The following is a 6,000-nucleotide window of genomic DNA, read 5'->3' as shown; positions in this document are numbered from 1 at the left end:
TTTTGAAGACTACATCCTTGGGCTTGAAGACAATGGCTATTTGATATGGGAAGCCATTACTGTCTAGACGTTTACTCATACAGGAACAAGAAGAGAAATTAAAACTCAAAACGACTACAACAAACTTCTTCTTGATGTAAAAGACGTATCACAAGATGAGAAGGATAGGCTGATAAGCAACGTTAAAGCAATGAGGATCATCAGGTTTTCTTTTCCACCAGACACTTTTCGTTTGGTTAGTTCATACGACACAGAAAAAGCCATTTCGGATAGGCTTAAGGAACTATATTCAACTGACACTGATCTTAAGTATTCTACTCAAACTCTACTGCTTTCAGAGTTTGGAGCATTTGTACAAAAGCCTAAAGAGAGTCTAGATCAAACTTTCAGTCGCTATAATCATCTTCTCAGAAGGATGATGAAGCACAAGATTGGACGTGAACTGATCGAGCAAAAAGTCACGTTCATGAACGGGCTAAGATCTGAATGGAAGGTTGTTGTTTCTACCGTAAAAGCACATGAGCAGTTTAAGAACTACACATTGGCGAAGCTAGTTGGAATACTGAGGTCACATGAAGATGAAGTGACGAAAGAAGGGAAGATAGTTTCTGGGATGGGATGACTGGCCCTTGTTGCGAAGGGTAAAAAGGTTGTAGATGATGATGGTTCAGAATTTGATCTCTCCGATTGTGAACTTTCCAAGGAAGAATATGCATTCATGGTGTCCAATCCAAAGAAGTTTGAAAAGAAGAACTTCAGTCGCAAAAAAACCAAAATTGGCAGGCCAGTTATAGCTCTGAAAAGGTAAAGGAGGAGAGTGCGAATAACTCTCAGAAAGAAGAACAGAAGAAGGATAAAAAGCTTATGGTGACTTTGGCTATGACTGTAATTACTGTCATGGCAAAAATCATCTGGCCAAGGAATGCATGCTGAGAAGATTGAACGAGAAGAAGGAGGGAGAGGATGACGAAACATATTATCTCCGAAAGCTAGAGGCAATAAAAAAGAAGAAGAACACTGATAACACCATGTCTGCTTTGATTGTGTAGGAAAACAAAGTTGAAGATGAACTTGGCAGAGTCGAGGTCTAGTCAACTGACTCTGAAGATGAAGAGGTTCACAAACCTACTCATGGAAGGAGATTTGTAGCGAAGGATGAAGTTTCGCAGTTCAATGGAGGTGTTTGATGGTTACCAATGAAGTGTCAGAGATGAGAGGTTATGCAACTGATGGTGGACGTAGCGCTGATAGTTGTTTCGCTGCGAAACCAGTTCTTGAGCAGATAAGCGAGTGCGAGCAGGTGATCAACAAGGTAAACACTATTCTTGAATCTTTAAATATTCCTATGTCTAGATATGAAAATGAATTGAACGACTTAAAATACACATTTTCAAGTTTTAGTGATAGTCTAAAACAAACTCGTTTAAGAAATTCTAACTTAATTGATCAACTCGGCAAGGTTTCGTCAAAAAGTGAAGAGAGACGCATGTGGATTGAAAAGTTGGAATCTGATTTGTCTAAGTCTAGGGATGAGTCACTTTATTTGCAGAGAGATAATTTAGATCTTTTAAAACAGGGTAACATTTTTTGTATAATTGCCAAAAGACTTTATTTTAATATTACTCAGTTGCATCTTAGTTGTGAGATTGGAAAGAAAATTCACAAGATGATTTTGCCATTCCTTGAATTAAAAGAGGACGAAATAGATGCTGAATGCTACAGGTGCGAATCCATCGTCTCATCAAACGAAGTTTCAGATGCATATAAAGTAGGACTGGACAAAATCGAATCTTATATACAGTCCAAAGACCACAAAAACATGCTTAAACAACTTTTGGATGAAAAAGACAAAGAGCAAATCAAATCCGAAACTGTACATTAGTTTGACTCATTAAGCACCAAGTTGAGTTCAGAAAATAAACTTGATGTTGAAAACGTTTCTGAATTCGACGATGAAAGTGATATGAGTGAAATCTCCGTAAAGGATGAGGTTGGCTGCTCTGAATTTGTTAAAAGAGAACCTGAACCTGTGAAAGTTTTAATTTTTGAAAAGTCAGTTGAGTTCGCACGTATTTCTGAGAACAAATCCAAAGTTTTGACAGAAAAAGCAGTTGTTTTCCAAAAGGTTCGTACTGTACCTAACCAAGTTTTTACAACTAATGGACTGAACAAAAATCAAACATTTGAATTAACGTCCATGGTATAAGATGATAACAAAGATGGTTGTGATGAGTTCTTCTGGTCTGCTCCAATCGACAATGCAGATGAAACCAAAGGTCTATCTGAAATGACCTCGTGGAAAACGAAGAGCCGATACATAGCAAAACCCCTAAACAAAGTCAATTCAAGCTACGAAAAGGGAAGTCCCAATGGAACTAAGAACGTTCCAAGTGACAAATCGTCAGTTCGGACTGAAACCCCTACCAGAAAGCCAAAACCTAGGGCTAGTATTCAGAAATCCTCTGAGCAGTTCGCAACTCAAAAATGCCAAAGGAATGCTAGATACAACAAAAATCTCAAGGAAAGAAAGTAGTTCTGGCAGTCTAAGAATCCCAACTTTGTTCATAAATAAAAATCCAATCCAAATGCAAAAGTCTCTTCACCTGCGAAACCGAAGAATTTTCAACGAAATCAGTCTCCACAGGTTGCGAAACAAAAAGTTTTTCAAAAACCATCCTTTTCAACTCATGCGAAACCTGTGCAGAAAACCAAGTCTCACTTTTCTCCTAACACGAATGTTTCACATTCAACCAACACATCGCAAGATGTTAAAGGCAAAGGAAAGATAGTTTCGGAGCCTAAAGTTCATCTCAAAAGATCCGAAACTAATCCCAAGATAGTTGAGAATAAAATTGTCAAACAACAAATCCAAAATAAACAAAAGAAACTATCCACCAAGGATACGAACTCAAAAGACAATAGGATTATTGTTTCAAATAACAAAGAAAAACAAAACAACCTTAATAAAACAAACTTATCTGGTTGATCCTAGTATTTCTTTCCCTGTATCTGTGAAAACCTCACGAGGCCCAAATAACTTTGGGTTTCTAAATCTGCTTAACTTTCGCAGGTAATACGTGACGAGCAGTTCGATTCGGAATGGTACATCGACAGTGGCTGCTCACGTCACATGACGGGGAGAAAGGAAGAGTTACGAGAGTTTAGAGCACTAAAGGATGGAGGACGAGTGAAGTACGACAACAATTCACTTGGTGAAATCAAGGGTTATGGGATGATAACCAATGGAGAGTTTTCAATTCGCAAGGTCGCGTACATGGAAGGACTGCAACACAACCTCATTAGTGTTTCACAGCTAGTAGTTGGTACAGGACTAAAAGTATCATTTGACGATGAAGGATCGAATATAATCGAAAAGAAGTCCAAAATTGTGCTCCTGAAGTCAAAACGAAAAGGCGAAATGTATCCGCTGAATCTGAATCCCATCAAAGGGAAGCTGCAATTTGCTTACTTGCGAAAGCTTCTACTGATGATAGGTGGCTTTGGCACAGGAGACTCTCGCATCTCAATTTCAAAGATATCAACAAGCTTGTTCTTGGTGATCATGTGTAAGGGTTGCCACTCCTGAAATTGACAAAGAACATCTATGTGCAGCCTCCGAAATGGGGAAACAGAGCAGGAAGAGTCATCCAACGACTGTGAATACGAAAGTCATTGAGCAACTTGAACTTTTGCATATAGACCTTTGTGATCCTTCTGCAATTGAAAGCATTGGTGGTAATAGATATATTATCGTAATTGTAGATGATTTTTCCAGATTCACTTGGGTGCATTTTCTTAAACAGAAATCAGAAGCCACTCCCAAGCTCAAGGACTTCATAAAGCAGATAGAGCTATAATTGTGAAAGCTGGTTCGTAACCTTCGCAGTGACAACGGTCTGAAATTAAAAAACCAAGCATTTGAAAAATTCCTGACTGCGAAAGGAGTAACTCATAATTTTTCAGCTCCTTATACTCCTCAACAAAACGGGGTAGTCGAAAGATGAAACCGTTCCTTATGCGAAGCTGCGAGAACCATGTTTTCATTCACGAATCTGCCACTTTACTTCTGGGCGGATGCGATAGAAACTGCTTGCTTTACCCAAAACCGATCTATCCTCAATAAGTGATTCTCTGTCACCCCATATGAAATCATAAATAATCGAAAACTTAATGTCAAGTTTTTCCATGTTTTTGGTTCCAGGTGCTTTATTTTCAACTCAAAGGAGCAACAGAGCAAATTCGATGTGAAGGCTGACGAAGGTATCTTCCTGGGGTATTATTTAACTTCTAAAGCATATAGGGTTCTCAACAAAAGATCCAAAAAGATAGAAGAAACCTACTATGTCACTTTCGATGATAATTACTTGAAGAAGTTTCAGAAGAATGACAGTCCATCAAAGGAGTTCTTTCCCAAAACGAATCCTTCTACCATCCCACTCTCATATCTTTACGAGGAGTTCTTGAATTTATTTACAAACCAGAAAAGGCAATCTCCTGAGAGTCCAAAGCAGCAGACAATAAGGAAGACGAACTAAAGAAAATCATTGATGATGTTGCGAAAGATATGGAACATGAACACCTCACTACAAAGGACCTGGAAGCTTTGTCTCAATCAACAGTTGCGAATGCTACACCGTAGGGGGAGGGCTCAACGTCAACCTCCACATTTAGTCCACCAGTTCAGGACGAGAACGAAACCCCTAAAGTTAGCTTAGAACCACCTTTCCAGGGGAGAATCCAAATCCAGAAGAAGACACATATACATCATTCGAGGGGGAGAATGGAAATACGAATGATGATTCAGATGTACAATCAAATTTTGAAGAAGTGAATGCCGAATTGGATCTAACATATGATCCTAATTACCCTTCATTGAGTAAATGGACCAAAGATCATCCAAAAACTCAAGTCATAGGAGATTTGTCTTCAGGAGTTCTTACGAGAGCACAACAAAATGCGAAACGAACTGAATTGTTCTCTAAAGTGGAATATTGCATGTTCAATTCATTTATCTCCAAGATTGAACCTAAAAATGTTCAAATTGCTCTTGATCATTCGGATTGGGTGCAAGCAATGCAGGAGGAGCTCAATGAATTCGAACGAAACAAGGTCTGGAGACTTAATCCCACTCCAAAGGATGTATCTGTTGTTGGTCTTAAATGGGTTTTTTCGCAACAAGATGGATAAGGAAGGTAATGTGATAAGAAACATGGCGAGACTCGTTGTTAAAGGGTATTGTCAGGAAAAAGGCATTGACTACGAAGAAACCTTCACACCCGTTGCAAGGTTGGAATCTGTTTGCATCTTTCTGGCATACGCTGCACACGAAAACTTTGAAGTTTATCAGATAGATGTCAAGTGTGCATTCCTAAATGGGGAACTAGAAGAAACAATGTATGTGGAACAACCACCAGGGTTCATCAACGAAAAGTATCCGAACCACTGTTACATTCTGGACAATGCAGTGTATGGTCTAAAGCAAGCTCCAAGAGCCTGATACGAAACTCTAACTCCTTTTTTAAAACAAGCTAAATTTAAACAGGGATCGGTCGACCCAACCTTCTTTCGCAAGAAAGATAGTGACCACTTGATGATCGTCCAAATTTACATTGATGACATCATCTTCGGATCAACTAACCCCAGCTTAATAGCTGAGTTCCGAAAGTTGATGGAAACTAAGTTTGAGATGAGCTCCATGGGTCAGATTAATTTTTTTCTTGGCTTGAATATAAGACAGAGTCAGGAAGGTATCTTTATTAATCAGGAGGCTTATACAAAGACCTTACTCTCCAAGTTTGGAACGGTGGGAGATTCAAAAGTGAAGGTTCCAATGACATTAGGAATGAAACTTACTGCATCTCTAGACAAGTTGGTTGCTGATATGACACTCTATCGTCAAATGATAGGTTCATTGATGTATCTGACTGCTAGTCGTCCACATATCATGTTTTCGGTTTGCTATTGTGCCAGGTTTCGAGCGAAGCCTCGCGAACCTCACAT

The sequence above is a fragment of the Lactuca virosa genome, chromosome 3, assembly GCF_052849685.1.
Source record: "Lactuca virosa cultivar CGN04683 chromosome 3, Lactuca_virosa_CGN04683_v6, whole genome shotgun sequence".
NCBI lineage: Eukaryota > Viridiplantae > Streptophyta > Magnoliopsida > Asterales > Asteraceae > Lactuca > Lactuca virosa.
Note: the sequence above shows the minus strand (reverse complement) of the source record.